Source organism: Triticum urartu, chromosome 4A, assembly GCF_056163025.1.
Source record: "Triticum urartu cultivar PI428250 chromosome 4A, HENAU_Tu73, whole genome shotgun sequence".
NCBI classification, from domain to species: Eukaryota; Viridiplantae; Streptophyta; class Magnoliopsida; order Poales; family Poaceae; genus Triticum; species Triticum urartu.
The window spans coordinates 124,613,959-124,631,730 of NC_141876.1; positions in this window are offsets into that span (position 1 = coordinate 124,613,959).

Here is a 17,772-nt window from a genome sequence, read left to right on the forward strand (position 1 = left end):
CGGGATTTCCTCTGTATTTGGAACAAGTCAATATAGATACGATAATATGGCACAAAAAAAGAAGGAAGTAGCAGCTATTTACAAGAGCCTCGCAGTGTGCAATATAGCTACGAGATCCTGTGGTCTGTTGGAATTTCACTTTAGAACGGTTGGTTTTGTTCTTCAAACAGTTAGCCTAGAAGAAGATACACTTGTAAGGCACATACATAAATACAAGTTCAATATGTGGTCTGATCAAATACATATAGCTACCTGATACTTTGGATCAGACCAGTGTTTAACGCGGGTTGTCCAGTCTTCATCTGTAACATATTCCACTGGAGATGTTTGGGCGATTTCATTGTTAGCCTTGCCTTCAAAGTGAGATTTTCTAAGGTGGTACCGACACTATCGCAGAGCAGACTGAAAAACATGAGTGCATGCTTGTCTAGTTGCATCATCTTTCGCATCCAACTTGAACCTCATCTGTTGAAAAAAGAATGTGAGTCTTATTAGGATGAAGCTAGAAAGTATGGGACAAAGCAAGACAATATTACTAATTGCGATGAATAATGTTACTTACGGATAAATGGTCAAGGAAGGTGTTAAACTGGGTATTCTCTTTCTCATTCCTGTACTGGATCCACGTTGGGAGGATACGTGCATGACACCTAACGGCAATGGCTGCCTCTAATACTAACTTGGCTGACTCTGTAGCATCACGTGGCCTTTTTAAACCTGCCTCAAAATGGATCTCCATTCTTCCTCCTTTAGATTTTGTTGATCTGTCAAGCATTATCCCTGATGTCTGTTTCCGCTTGCGCCGTGGTGCTAGTTCAACAACAAATATGGAAAGTGTTAGTGTACATCAAACTATGAGAGTACATATAAAGGAGCATGCAACTGCAACTTGACTAGGTCAGGTACCATCTTGGTGTTGATGCTCATGAGGTTCATCTGATCTTGCCAGGTCCTGTTGTGTCAGCAGTGCTTCGGAAGTAGTGTTAGGTGTGAAGGCAACTTGGGAACTGGCCAGTTTCGGAGCAAACAAACGAGTAACTGGTTGAGATGCTGGTACAGTTGAAGCGGATGCTGCAGCTGGTGGAGCAGGTGATACTGTGTTTGTAGATTTAGCCGGTGGACTTGGACCTTCTACTGCACTATAAGTACCAGCAGAATCTCGACGGCAGAACCTTTTCCGTTTCACCCGACGAGTAATAGCACTCCCTACTATATTATTTTCCTTGCTCTTTTTTGACTTTGTCATGTCAATCTGACCCACAACACAAAAGAATAAAATCACTCTTCAGAACTCATTGATGCATGATACATACAAGCAATACTTTGATGTAAGACAACGTATGAGGATGGAATATGTAAGAAAAATAGGACGACATGACATATTCACAAATACGATGTGCAAACTAAGCAGAATGATTTTCAAGAAAATAGAAGTAATGCAAGCTAGACACCATATGAAAGATGCAACCAATATTACTCTGCCAAGTTAAAAGTGTGTTGTCATAAGTGGCAATTCGAAAAATTAGAAGCAGTACAACATAGAAATCAATGCAAGATGCAACCACTATCAAACTGTCATGTTAAAAGCGTCCAATCATGAGTGAGTGATGCGGGATACACAACAGCAGTACTTTGATGTAAGAACATTGTATGAGAGATAGATGTAGTGTATTCTAGACACAGAAAGCCATGTCATATGCACATGTATAACGTATAAACTCAGCAGGTGCAATTTAATCAAAATAGAAGAAATATAGGCTAGACAACATATGCAACATGAAACCAATTATCACACTGTCAACTTAGAGCAAGCACCTGCGATGGTGGAGTACGGGAGATGAACTCATCATGTAGACTTGGGACTTCAACTTCATTAGCAGTAGCAGTGGCAAATCTAGAGAGTCTTTGTTTGCGTCGGTGCGGAGGACCACCAACATCCCCTAACTTACTCTTTTCCTTCCTATTTTCTGATATTGCCTTATGAAGTCAAAACCACAAGAAGATGAATAAAATTAGCTCTGCATAACTGGTTGATGCATGATACAGACGAACACTACTTTGATGTAAGGCAAGCGCAGGATAGGAGGATGGAATATATACAAAAAAGACAGCGTTTCATATTCACACGTATGATAGGAGGATGGAATATGTATGAAAAAACGGTAAGCGGAAGGCATTTCAACAAAATTAGAAGAAATGAAAGCTAGGCACCATATGAACATGCAACCAATATCACTCTATCAGGTAAAAAGTGTCTTGTTGTAAGTGCCATTTCAAGAAATTAGAAGCAGAACAAGCTAGAAGACAATGCAAGATGCAACCTACATCACAGTCCCAAGTTAAATGTGTCTTATGGGTAAGTGATCATTGCAGGTATAAGTTGTAAGCTACACAGATGCAATTCAACATAATCAGAAGCAATACAAACTAGACATCATACAGAAAACGCAACCACGTATAACAGTTCCAAGTAAGAGCAAGCACCTGTGATGGTGGAGTAGGGGAGATGTGCTCATCATGTACACATATGTTCTAGAAACAGTAACACGTGTCATATTCACAGGCATTATGTGTAAAGTAAGCAGATGCAATTCAAGTTAGAAGCAATACAAGCTAGACATCATATGCAACATGCAACCACATATAATAGTGTCAAGTTAGAGCAAGCACCTGTGATGGTGGAGTAGGGGAGATGTGCTCATCATCTACACAGCTATGTTGACTGTCCAGCCTTTTGTTGTCTTGCGAATCTTGTTGGGAGGATGGCGGAGTAGAATCTATAGAGACCCCCTGTTTGAGTTGCTCCGAAGGACCACCATCATCCACTGCCGGACTAATTTCCTTCAGCTGTAATGATTTTGCATTGTGAAGTCAAACCGATAAGAAAAAGGAATAAATTTTGCTCTTCAGAACTCATTCATGCATGATACTGACAAACACTACTCGGATGAAAGGCAAACACATGATGCGAGGATGGAATATGTATGAAAAACAGGATGGTGTGACATATTCACACCTATGATGTGGTAACTAAGCAGAAGACATTTCAACAAATTAGAAGCACTGCAAGCTAGACACCATATGAAAGATGCAACCATTATCACTCTGCCAAGTTCAAACTGTATGGCGTTTCAACAAATTAGAAGCAGTGCATGCTAGAAATCATATGCAAGACACAACCAATATCACAGTGGCGACTTAAAGGTGCCTTATCATAAGATATAGTATGTACCAAAAACAGGAAAGCGTGTCATATTCACATGTATCATGTGTAAGCTAAGCAGATGCAGTTTACACTAATTAGGAGAAATACGAGCTAGACACCATATGCAACATGCAACCAGATATCACACTACCAAGTTAGAGCAAGCACCTTGGATGGTGGAGTAGGGGAGCGGAGACTTGGACCTTGTAATGCACTATCAGTACAAGGAGAATCGGTACAGATGGTCTGTTTACGTTGCTGCAGAGGACCACCATCATCGCCTTCCTTACTCTTTTCCTTCCTCTTTCTTGATTTTGCCTTGTCAAGTCAAACCCACAAGAAAAAGGAATAAGATTTGCTCTTCAGAACTCATTGATGCATGATACTGACGAACACTACTTTCATGTAATACGAACACTACATATCACACTGCCAAGTAACAACAAGCACCTGCGATGGTGGTGTGGGGGAATTGCGGTGATCAACTAGAGAGCTACGTTGACTACCTTCATTTAGCCTTGCTGTTTCTTGAGAATCATGTGGGGAGGATGACACTGCACTCTTTAAACGAGTATGGCATCTCATAGAAACTCACCCGGGTGACTGTCTCATCATAAGTGATTGACGAGGGATACAAAAGAGCATTAGTTTGATGTACGAACATGGTTAATAGACATATGTAGTATGTATCAAAAATAGGAAGGCATGTCATTATCAAAGGTATAATGTGTAAAGTAAGCAGATGCAATTTAACCAAATTGGAAGCAATACAAGCTAGACACCATATGCAACATGCAACCACATTTGACAGCGTGAAGTTAAAGCAAGCACCTGGGATGGTTGTGTGTGGAAATTGAGATCATCAACTGCAGAGCTAAGTTTATTGTCTCCAACTGCTGACACTGCACCCGTTAGAGCGCTGGAACGCTTAGTGCTTATCTTTGAATTACATTGGAGCGACTTCTGTCTTTTCTTTTCTGCATTCATCAACACTGCATCATAGTCTGAAATACCCATGCATAAAAAAACAATAGTGTGAGTATGGGTGAAGTGTGTGCACAATTAGTACAGTGTAAAGGTAGCAGATAGCAGGTCGGTGAGAAATAAATGATGGGAGACATATGATAGCTCTACAACATGCATGTCACACTAAATTACTACAGGATTCTATGAAAATAACAGTCGACTGAAAGCAAATAGGTCAGTCCATTTTTTCTGCACCGTCCGATGTACAAAGAACGGGCAGATCGCCTTCATCTACCTCCAGCGAGTCAGTGTTGACGATCTTCCTCGAAACGCCAGTGACCACCGGCCTAGTATTCCTCCCCTGCCTGCGCCCTCCCCTCGACCTCACCGCACCGCCGTGCTTGGCACCGCCCCCGGCCATCCATTCAAGCCCCGCTGACCTCTAGATCGGGCGCAAGTAGCTCCTGCGCCCACACCCCTATGATAGACACTGATGCGCCACTTCCCCAGGGAACAGGCGGACTAGGTGCTCCACGCGCCTAAGAGGGTGCTGCTTCTTTTAATTGTGGTTCGACTGACCCTGAATTGAAATCTAGGCGAGCTACTAACCTCCAGCAAAGGTGAAATAGTAAAAGGGAGGAAACCTTGTGCATTTAGTATCACGAAGATGATGCAGTAAGAAGCGCTCAACTAGTTTCTTTCATGGGATGAATACGGTGTGAGGGGAGACATAAGATTTGCACGAATAAGGGAAGAGGAGTACCTCTTTCTGCTGGTAGTGCTGTGTCCTCCTTCTGTTTTTCCGACGATCTTCTTGTTGTTCGCTGGAAACCAGAAGTTGTGGAGGACGGTGCAGCCTTGGACGAACCCATGGCCAAGTTGTAGAGTGTGGTGCGGTGGCAGTCTGTCAGCAACGGGGAAGCAGATCCGAGGCGGCGAACGACAGCGTAGCGGGAATAGCTCCGGTGCGGTGGACGGTTGCGACAGTGGAGCCGTAGCAGTGAGGCGCAGGACGGCGTGGTCGGAGTGGTTCTGGTACGGCGCACGTTGGTGTCGGCGTCGTGGAGGCAGCTCTGCCTCGGCTTCAGCTGCTAAGTCCTTGAGGGCGTTGCGGTTGCGGTTGCGTTGGACGACGATGTCGGGGTACCAGCTCTGGCGTGATGGAGGAGGGCGGCGGTGGATTGGCCGCTATGGGGTGGAGGACGGAGGAGGCTGGGGTTTCGCGGCTGGTGGAGAGGGCGTTTTCGCGCCCATGGAGTATGAATGGGGAAACAGAGGGAGGCGGGGAACTAAGGGGGAACAATGTTTCGGTTTGAGACGCGCTTGTTTGAAATTTGGGGAAAGTTACAAACTTTCCCCCCATCTAAAATTTCGGACATATTGCGGGTTGGGGGTAGGACAGTCATGTCAGGTGTCCCAAATGTGGGCAGGATAGATTTCGGCCGAGCGCATGGGTAGGCGCCCACGGCGTATGAATGCTTCTCTGGCGTCTTGGTGAAGTTACAAACCTACCCCGGTTTAGAACTTTGGACATCGGGCCGATAGGATACACAGGCCAGAGTCAGGACAGTAATTTCCTACCACCAAAACATTAGTCTCGCGCGATTTCGGGTGACCAGAGGCCTATTTGGCGCTTCGTTCAATATTTGGGAGCAGAAGCATTAGGTCTCCTTTGGTTTGTAGGATTTTTGTAGGAATTCTATAGGATAGGATTTGCAACGGAAAAATTCCTTTGAAGCCCTTTGGTTTGTAGGAATGGATTCCTATCCCTATATAGGATAGGAATCAATCCTTCACGTTTTGGAGGGAAAAAAACATTAGCCTAGACTCAATGGAAAAAATCCCATCCTATGCACCAAATGAGATCTCTTTCTCTATAGGAATTGACATGCATGTCATCTCACTTCCTATGATTTTCCTATTCCTATAAAATTCCTATCCTATGAACCAAAGAAGGCCTTAACGTTTTCAGTTCTCTTGAATTGAACTTTCAGGATTTGTCAAACTTCACAAATCTTTACTCTTGAAAATCCTAAAGCTACGATTATTTTGGAAAGGAGGGGTACATTTGAATATACATTGTACACGAGTATATATTAAAAAATATGCAACTTACCTCAGTTCATGCATGGTTCCAGATATAATCTCCTTGGTTGAAAAAAAAAGTTAGATATGCGTATGAATATATATAGCATGTTCAAACTCACAACAAAGATTGATGCCGCCTTTTACATCTGATTTAAAAATGCCATTATCTCGGGTTCAAATAGATGAATGCACTTCCTATGAATTCGAATCTTCGAAACCCCCTTTATGTTGAATTCGACATGTATTCTATTTCGTAGCTAGCAATTTGGAATGTATCCATGCAAGTGACAAATGTATAAAGTGCTTCACACTAACAACATGGAGTGCACTAATTAATGTTTATATATGAATTGCAAAAGCATCCATTGCCTGTATTTCAAACCGCTCTCACTCTATGGATTGATAATATGAAATAAACACATGCACATACTAGAATTCAATTGCAGTTGAAGAAAGAGCCTACTCCTGGTACTATATATTAGTGATAGGGGTGTGTACAAAGTACACGTGAATACCAGGCATTGTGCGTGTGTGTATACTATCGACGAACTAGCCCCCAAGCTTGTATAACATACTAAGGTCCTAGGGTTACAAATCATATATAGTCGGCTTATCACCAGTGGGGATAGAGTCCTCCGCGACTCTGGTAGCTTCGTGTTGTACGCTGAGTCCTCCACATGGGTCTTCGTATAACACGTCTCGGTCCAACCTATATGTGGCGCAGGATGGAACCGACCCATGAGTCTTCATGTTGACCCACCACAACTAGAAATGATGTGCCCACCACACCACACACGCAATCAGCCACTAAGAAAATAAGCATATACAATAGTACAACGGTATCTAGCTCACGATATGTCTCCATATTTTGTTGATGACACTGACGGACTTTGCATTTGATGCATGCTCCATATTTTGTTGACGACACTTACGGTCGTTGTATTTGAAGCGAAAGCACGATATGGTCACTGGACTTCAGAATAAGCTCATCACGGTCACCACATACATTTTGTCGTGCTAACCAACATGTGGTTGGATGGTTAGAGGACAGTGGTTTCTCGAGCCCACCAAGGTTAAAGTCCCGGTGCTCGCATTTATCTTGTGTTAATTTCAGTATTTTCCGGCGACGTACGTTCAGTGGGAGGAGACGTTCCACTTGACTACGAGGCACCTATGGTGACTTCGTAAAATCTCAAGATCATATATGCTGGCCCACTCTCTCGAAGGTGCTCATAGGGGTAGGGTTCGCGTGTGTGCGCTTATAGCGGTGAGTGCTTGCGCGTATATATGAGCCCTTGCGTCTATACCGTGTTAAACAAATATATATCATGATTATACGGTCACTGGCTCACCCGTACAACTCCGTATTTTGTTGATGACACAATCAATTGACCAGTCAAACGTTCCACCCGACGCAACTAGTGTTGCACCATCGAGGCGCGTAACCATGGGGCCCACCTGTCAGCCCATATATGAAAGAAAGAAATGGTAGTTTGAGTCTGTACTGTGTTAATAAAATAGGAGTACATTTTAGGGTGATCATACAGTCACTAGCTCACCATACAACTCCGTAATTTGTTGATAACACGATTAATTGACCAGTCAAACGGTCCACATTCAGCAGCGCACATTACCATAGGGCCCACCCGTCAGCGCGTATATGAAGGACAGAAATGGTAATAAATTAGTGGTCGGTGGGTATTCGAGGTCGTGAGACCTCTGGTTGGCAGTCACCGGCGGTTGGGGGCGTTCATTGGGCGGTGGGGTGGGGATGCCTGGAGAAAAAGCTCGGCGGGGGGGGGGGGGGGGGCTAGAGGGATGGCCGGTGCGGCGGCGGACCGGCGGTGGGGAGTGGTTTCGGGGAGGGCGGGCCGGCCACGGGCGGCGGGGGCTGGCGGCTCGGGGGGGGGGGGGGGTGGAGTTTCATGATAAACTGGAGGCCCTTGATTTCGTATCCAACGGCTGGAAAATCTAATGACCAGAGATGAAAAAGTCAGTCGACTGACGTGTAGCCTCACCCCGCACATACACATGCACGCACGCAAGACACACACGCATGTAGGCGTGCAACACTGACACGTACACACGCACGCATGCTGGCATGCAACACTGACACGTACACATGCACTCACAAACACACGCATGTACGCACCCATGCATGCAACACTGAAACGTACCCTTGCACGCACGCAACACTCGCATGCCTGCATGCACACAGCACACGACGCAAGACACACGTTCAACCTATACATGCATGCACCCTTTGTTAAGGACATGGATTGTTACAGGTATTAATCAATCTTATCTGTGATAAGCAGAACATTGATGTTTGCAGCGGTCTTTATGAATCACAATGTATCGAACGGGCTATCAACATAGTAGGCTTATCTACATGAAAAAGATGACGCTCAATGAACAATCATCGGTTTATGAAATGCCCGCTTCTGACCGCCCTGTCCCACCAAAGGTTCCTCTGCTGCGCGCCTGCGTTGGGTCACTGACATGCATGCCATGCACCCAAAGAGCCACATGTCAGTGGAAGAACGGCGCGGTGTCCTAGGTCAAAGTCGAGGGCGCCACTCGCGGCACGCCCGGCTAAACACGCCTCCGTGCCGCATTCAAACGCCTCCATGAAACCCGCCCGTGTGGAAGCCGAGAAACCCACTCAGGACACACGTCCGTTCATGACCGGGCCGCTCCCCTATCTCCTCCACCATTTTGTCCACTCTTACAATGGCTTACGAAGAGTAGTTATTCCGCATCCAAGCCGACTGGGTAGCCCGCCGGATACGAGCTATGCAGCTCGCTGATCCACCTCCCTCCCCTCGCCCGACGGAGCCAGTTGCCGCCCCAAGCCGGCGCGCGGTTCAGCAACTCGCCGCTCCAGGCCAGCTCGATGAGGTGCGACGCACGGGCGTCGTTGCTGCCGTCCATGCCGCCGCCTCGTACCGCGTCTCCCGTTTCTGTGGCCAACACTCCCATGCCAGCGGCCGCGCCATGCAAGCAGCGACAGAAGCCGGGTGCGCGGAGAGCGAGGAGTCGGTGGCCAGCGCCTCCTCGTCTGCCGCCATGATCGAGGAGAAGTAGAACACGGGAGGCCGCCGCCGCTTGGGTCCCATGAAGGCCACCACGGAGGCGACGCCGGCGTACACAGCAGGTGTCTTGCCGGATCCTTTTTTGCGAGGACCTTTGTCGACCCCGCATGGGCTCCACGGAAGAGGGGAATGTTAGGATGAACTCGAGCCGGTGCCGGCCATGGCGAAGTAGTGGCCGGTGATGAACTCGAACCGGTGCCGGCCACCATCATCTTTGGCACTAGCCAATGATATTAGTTGGGTAGTGGGGAAGCGAGCCATCCTTTGCGCTGAAGCATATACCTCCGGGGCTCCCGGTAGTCCAGTGATCGTGCTGCCGGACATGAGGAACACAAATCGATCGGCGGGCGACCATTTAGGCCAGGTATTATATACTTGTGCTGTCCAGAACTAGCACCGCGTAGTTCATTTGAATGTAATGAAATCCGTCATGTTTGTACGAAAATCTGGTCTTTTATATGATTTTCGTTGTTGTTTATATGAAATATCAGTTTGTCTACGTGTTTGCGTGAATTTCGTCCGGTTGGTTGAGTTGCTGTCATAATGTGTGCGGGTATGGTTGGATGGCGTAATTTGCGGGTCGCCGGTCGGTCTGCGGGCGGCTCGGGCGGTGTTGTGGGACAAAAAACACAGCTCATGCGAGCTCGTCTCCAACGTGCGCACTGGAGGATGCATGACAGCATGAGCACCCAAGCCATTCCTCGTTCATCGGTGGCAAAGGCACCGGTGGACAAAAGGGTCGCCAATATTTTGGCTACCCCGGGTAAGATCCAAACAGCCCCTCCCAATAGATTCAAATCCCTCGTTCGCCGTGGAATTTTGCCATGTGTTGTTTTCATGGACTAGCAAGATGCCCGTGCATTGCATGGAACATCAAGATGCATTTTTTTACAAACTCCTGCATGCATGCAAGGGATAATTAATGTCCTCCTTTGCTAGTACCACGAGGCACACACCATTAATATTGCATCGATTAGTGTTAGTGGCCTTGTATATCTGCAAATTGTAATTTTGATAGTGTCCCCTTGTATATAAAAATGGAGGGAGAAAGATGAGAGATAAGGTGAGGAGGAGTGGGGCGTGGTGGTGACTGGTGGTCGGACTGGGCAGAGGCATGGGGATGGACGACGCATTATGTCTAGGTTTGTATCTCTCTCACACACACCCATGTAGGTGGGGGACATGCACGAAGAGAAGAGGTGCACGCACGGCGCACGTACTCTTGTCTCTTTCCCAACCACACCCGCGCGGGTACACGGTGGAGCTCATTTCTGTAGGAAAAAGGCAGCCCACGTGGTAATTTGGCACGTGACTGGTTGTCCACTGGGTGGAGGGAGGATCGTCTACCACGGGTGAACAAACAAATTGTGACTTGATGCGTTATGTTAAATTAAAAAAAGAGGCAAACCATGTGGGGCCTACCTTAGAGGCAAGGCTCTATACACTGGAGTACTTTTAATGTGTCCCGTCAACTCGCAGAACGAGGAGAAGCTTGCTTAGTACGCCGTCTCCCCCGCCCACGGGTGTGGTGGCTCGCAGGATGAGGTGAAGCTTGCTTACTACGCCTTACGCCCGCTCCCTCACCCACGCGCGCGGTGGCTCGCAGCACGAGGAGAAAATTTTACTACTCCCTCCGTTTACTCCTCGTCCCTACTACGTACTTTGGTTAGTACTCCCTCCATTTACTTATACAAGGCCACTATAAAAAATACATTTTGCATCTATACAAGGCCACAAATAGTAATCGAGACAAAAGTTACTACTCCCTCCTTTCCAGTTTATGGCTCAATTTCAAAATCTCTCCAACCAAGGTAGACGGTGAGTGGTCGAATTAATTTTGTATTTTGCACAAGTAATTAGTACGCTCATTTTTCTCAAGAAGTTATGTTTACCGAGACATTAATTAGAACGAATGCATGAATGACCACTAAATTTCCATGAACTTGTACATGCATTGGTTAGTTTCCTCTTGACACTGCTTGCGTCGGGTAATCTAACGCACCTTGAAATCCAACATGTAATGGTACTACTACTAGTATAGTAGAATTGAGACTTATCAAACGGAAAAACGAATGTTTTTTATAGGAGCCCTATAAACCCTAGTGGGTACGTACTCCGTAAAAACAGATTTTTCCAAAACTAAGTCGCTCCCTTTCATGAATTCTGTAGTATATTCCTCCGTGGATGCTCCATTTCATGAATTCTGTACTTCCTGTCGCTGACATGTGGGGCATATAGCAACCAGGTCGACGTGCCAAGCACCAAATAACTGTGCAGAACAGCAGGGGGGACGCACCCCACTCATACTGGCCCAGTAGTAGTAATGAGCAATGAGACGTCAAATCACAATGCCGCACTTTCCCAGATGGACGAAGCAACCATTATTTCACACTTCGGTTCGCCATCATCTCAAACCACGTACTAGTATTGCTTATGCCTCAAGAGGGACACGTGCATCGCCTTGGTACATCATGACACGTGGGACCGCATGACAGGCCATGCTCCCCCGCTGATCGCTCGGTAAAATCACCTCATTTTTACTATACTTCCTCCATATCGGTTTACTACATGGCATGCACGTCGTTCTAGGTTGAGAATTTAACTGGCTATATATGTGATGAACAGTACTCTAGCCTTTTAAAAAATGTATACTTTTGTACAGTAGTACTATCGATGGATTGCACCATGGAGCAAAAATTGAAATTGAAAAAAAAGGTGGTACATATAGAGAGCGCTCGTCGCCAAATTATGCATATAGTACTGTTAAAAAGGCTAGTCACAATAATGGTATCCAGCACAACCCACCCCTCAAATAAAACTAAGAGGGTGCTTGGATACGTTTTAGTCCCATGACTAAAAGTAGTGGGACTAAAACATGCTAGCCTCACCCATGCTTGGATCCAAATACTAAAAAGGCTAAAATCAAGTTAATGAGCATTTATTATCCTCCAAACCCTCCAATCCAGAACTCGCCTGTGTTAAAGGAGAGGAGTTAAATGAGTACAGAGAGGACTAATCCACATTTTAGTAGGGGTACCCCTAACTAAAAAAATTTAGTCTCAACACTAGTTTTAGCCCCTCTTTAGTCAGGGGTGCTTGGAACTTTAGCCTCTTAAAGAGACTATTTTTAGTCAGAATAAAATAAGTCCCTTGGATCCAAGCACCCTCTAAGAATCCTGGAATTCTTTGACAAAACTAAGCACCCTGAAATTCTTTGAAAACTAAACTGCTGGCTATATGATGTTGGCCATATATGTTGTACGTATATAATGTGAAGAAACGAGTGGTTGTACTATACCAACTAAAAGATGAAATGTAAGAAATACTAGTATGTACGTACTGAAGAGTTAAAGTAACGAGAAGAAACATAACGTAGTTCTGCTGGGGGCTCAGCACAACACCCCCCCCCCCCCCCAAATTAAATTAAGCACACCTGAAATTAAACTTTGCAAGTATTCCGGTAGACACTGCATTAGAACCACCATGAGCAATGACACTGCCACCTTACTCGGAGTCCTCGTCCACGTCCTCGACTTCGTCCTTGTCCCTCTTCCTCTTGGCCGATACTTCTTTGCTTGAACCGCACACTTGGCTGTTGCTCTTCATTGAATCCTTGTAGATATTGAAGCAAAGGTAGCCATCCATTGCAGCATAGTGGATATGGTCTATATCTAGTACATTCCGCTGCCATGCATCACGATGAAACGTGTAATGAGGTTTCTCCAGTTTACCGTACGAATGGTGAACCATGGCTCCTGCCAGGGTCAGCATTGAAGGCTGACGAGAGGACACCAGTCGATTCTTCTGGAGGTTGAAGGTGTTGCCTACAACGAGGCCTATCCGACGCAGGACTTCTTTGTCGTTACCAAAGTCTACAATAACGAATTTCACTGTTTTGTCCTTGAGGAAGTTCTTAAAATCCTGACACTCGACGTCGGCATGGCATATGTGGTAGACCAAGCAAACGTTATGTACGCAAACCTGGATCACGGCGGGCTTCTTCCTCTCTTCGTCCTTTAGATCCTTCTCTCGTCCCAGGACTGTGGTGTACTCAACATCTAGCCCAGCGACCCACTCATCATCTGAGTTTTCGAACATGCGGCTGAAGCGAGAAAGGCATCCTTTCACCGTCGCGGAAGAACGGGTGTAGATGACGTCGAACTCATCGCCGGTGATGGTTCTAACCTTGTACTCACCGCCGATCGTGGAGATTTGGGATGCCATGGATTTGGAAGGAGGGTTAGGATTAGTGGAACTGCCGTAATGTGAATGGACGGGACGACTAGGAGCGAACCGCCATAGTATTGAAGGACGTGCGGGGACGAGTAGGAGCGAACTGCCAGCGTGTGAATGGCAGGGTAGTGGCTTTCCATTCTCCCATGATACGGGCTTCCAAGAGCCCTTGGATCTGAGATTGAACGGTTGCATGGCGTGATTCTAGACCTATGGGTGAATATCCTATCCTGGAGGGTTATTGTGCAAATTTTCAGCAACTTAGCATACGACCGTTTGATCTCAGATCCAAGGGCTGCCAGCAGCCCGTATCATGGTCGCGCCTACCATGACCGTCGCGTCGCTCGCGTGGTCGCGCCCTTGGAGATTTAACACGGTGCGTTAGGCTATCTGATGTTGGCATGTCATACATAGTCATCACTTAGTCACTCATACTACAACAAGGTTGGCTATAAGTGTATTTTTTTACTCCTCTCTATCTCTTTCTTCATACTCAAGGAAGAAACGGTGCTAAGCGCATGTATTTATTGCATTTGCCAAGGAGTGACCTCTTCCAATGAAATGGCGGTGTTGCTAAGTTTGCTTCATTTAATTAGCTATAGACACAAATTTGTCTTTTCACCTAGGTACACGCGCTTAGCACCGTTTCTTCCTTGGGTCACCAAACTAGTCTCTCTCTTCTTGATTAACTTGCCACATCAGAGTTTATTCCTATGTGGCAAGCTTAAGCACCTGTAGGAGCAAGTAAAAGTAAGTACAATAGTGCGCTTTACATGGCATTTTTGCATATGTGGAGGAAAGAGAGGCAAGGAAAAAGTGGAGAAGTGGGCTCTCATGCAAGAGCCAGCCTCTACTACATGGTGGAGCATTGGGAGAGGCACCTGTATAGAGGTGGTCAGGAATCTGGGAGACTCACACCGGTCGTAGCGCCGCAGTTAAAATGATAATGGCATGTCAAATCACGGGGCCCCACCTGTCCAGCAGTAACTCGCTGTCAAATCACACAGCCCTACGTTTGCAGCAGTCTACTCCCTCGTCTTCTCGCGTCTCTGTCGAACCGACTAGGCGGAACTGCTCCGCCGCCTACCGCGCAGGAAAAGCCCCGCCCTCGACTTTTAAATACAACTACATCCGCTTAAGAATCCAATGATATACTTTTTGTGACATAGTAACTCATATTTAGTTAGTCAAATGGATGACCTAGAACTACGTGCAGGCCCTATAAACCGAGACGCCTAAAAATAAAAAACCGAGACGGAGAGGGTAGTTTAGCACATATCTTTTTAAAATCAATATAGTCGGGATTCACCAAGGAGCAAAACCAAGTGGTAGGCTGCTCCTGTCGTGTTGGCGTAGCAACTCAAGCAGGGTCAGTCCGCACACGAAATGGCGACACACTTAGCAGGACCCCTTTGGCCGACATGTGGCCCATCCACCGTCTTGTTCCACGTGCGATGCACCAAATTACAGTTCAGAGCAGCGGTTGGAATTGGAGGCACCCCAGTCGTAGCGCCGCAGTAGTAGAAAATGAGCGACGAGGGGTCAAATCACAAAGCCCCACCTTTCCTGCATTAAGATGGACGGACGAAGCAACCATCATTTCACTCTAGGGCGCAAGAGCATAAAGAAAAGAGAAAACAATGATGCGTGCGGTAGCTACCTAGGGCACCCTAGGGTAGGGGTCTCCACTACAGATCTTTTTTTAAAGTGCCTCCACTACAAATCGTCTTCTCCCTCATCCTCTTGAAGAAAACCAATGATGAGTGCGGCGGTAGGGTTTGTAGGAGTACTACGGCGTGTGGGGCCACATCGTAGTAAACGGGTTTGAGCCGACGCCTTAGATATGTGTGGGCCGCTTGGTTTTACGGGAACGAGGCAGCATTTTGGGTTTGGGGACCAGTGGAGATATAGTACGTACAAAAAATTGTGGACGTAGGTTCGACCGAAAGGAAATGATGCATGGGCCCTGCATTTTGATATACCCGGGGCCGCGTGAAATTTGCTACTCTACTCAAAACTAGTAAGGTACACATGTATTGAATGCATGAGATTTCGAAACCAAATTATGAATAAATACACACTATAGGATGTAAAGCTTTGAGTCATATATGCATGATGTAGATGTTAGTTTAGTTCTTATAGTTCATCTCATTCAAAATCAATAAGTTTTATAAAAATGTTAAGATTCATGGGGTTGTGCATTGTACTCCCTCCATTCCAAAAAAGATGACCCAACTTTGCACTAACTTTGTACAAAGTTAGTGCAAAGTTGGGTCATCTATTTTGGAACGGAGGGAGTAAATCATAAAGTAAAAAACAAATAATGGCAATTCATTTAGAAAAAAAATCAATTATGATACAGAAGATTCTAGAACAAAGGAGAAGTGCTTGTGTTTTGAGGTTTGTGCATTATGCTTAAGTTCAACCATGGAGTCTTCTAAATTGTACATGTGGCAGATCTGGTGGAATGTTGATGATATCCAACGGCCAGTAGTGCTCGGATTTGCCTATCTCTGCACTGTCAGGTTAGCTTCATCCAACGACCATCTTTCAAAGTTATTGGCATACCATATAGTTCTTGTGCGATAGTTGCATGTTTTGGAAAAAAGCTACTAGTGGGTTGTACTATCTATTTAGGAATAGAAGATGTATACATGGAAGTTGTAGGGAAAGAGATGACATGGAGCATCTCAATTCCTATGAGTAGGGATTGGAAAAGAGATGTCATTTGGTTCACATCATAGGAACTTTTCTATTGAATATAGATATGACATGTTTCTCAATTCCTATGAGGAGGGATTAGAAAAGAGATGTAATTTGGTTCATATCATAGGAACTTTTCTATTGAATATACACTAATGTTTATTTTCCTTTGAAATTAAGGGAGTATAGGAATCCATTCATATGAACCAAGTGGCTCTAAAGCTATAGAAATGATATCATGTTTATTTCCTTTGAAATGTGGAGTATATGAATCTATCCTATGAACCAATTGGCTAAAAACGAAAAAATCCTATAAAAATCATATCATATAGAGTTCCTATGATATTCCTCGACACTAAAGGATGCTTGAAATTGCTGCGGGTGATACGATGGTCTTTCTTTGTAGACTCCTCACCCAACTTTATAGTTACCTCTCGAAGATGAATGAAATGATATATACATGGTATTCTACATGTGCAATTTGGTACACGAAAACTCGGTAAAAGTTTGCGAGGTTCGAATTTTCAATAAAGCTATATGCACTGCATTTCGGAACGGAGGGAGCATACGGCAGTTGCTAACACTCACGTGGAAGATTTGTGTGTAGGAGGAGTGGCTGTTCTGTTAAATGACATGGCAAAACTGACACTGTCGGATGCCCATCTAACGGTCCTTACGGCGTTCGTCAGGAAAAGGCTTGTGGTGAACGTTTGTCGGATAATGATTTACGGACACATGCATTGCATTGATACGTGCCCCCTCTCTCTCTCACGCGCACGCACCCTCACGAGTCACGACTCTCCCAAGTCCTCTCGTGGACTCACACGTCGCACCCACCGTCTATCTGCAGGTAGACATCACGCACATATGTGCTCTTCACACCCTACCCTCAGAACTTCTAAAAAACAAAAGACGGCGCACACATTTTATTTTAGCTCACACGTCACACACTTGTACTATTACTCTTGCGGCGAACGTTCTTTGGGCATAGTATATTGTACTCTCACGAAGAGAAGCGGTGCACGCACGCACTAGTTCTCTCACACCCACTCGCGGGTACACGTAGGAGCACATTTTTTGAAACTGGTACAACAAAATCACTCCACTATATATAAAAGCAGGAGCCTTAGCGCTTGCTTTACTAGGGTTCCTCTCGTTCACTCTCTCATGCTCTCCACATCTAAGCAACACATAGGTGGCACACTCTCTCTCAGCTCATGGCTGGTCACAAATCCGGCCGGACAACCTCGACCAGGGTAGGGGTGTAGGTGCATCGTTCACGCTGTCGTCGGTCGCGAGAGAGGAGACCAACGGCTGCCCGCGCATCCCGATCGGCGACCGTGCCGTTCTCTCCGAGAGAGCGCCGGCTTGAAGGGCCTCCGACCCCTTCTTCCTCCCTGTGGTATTGTGGCCAAGATGCGGCCTCCCGACACCGTCTTTGTGACATGCCAACAACCCTCAGGTATATATTCCTTCGAAACC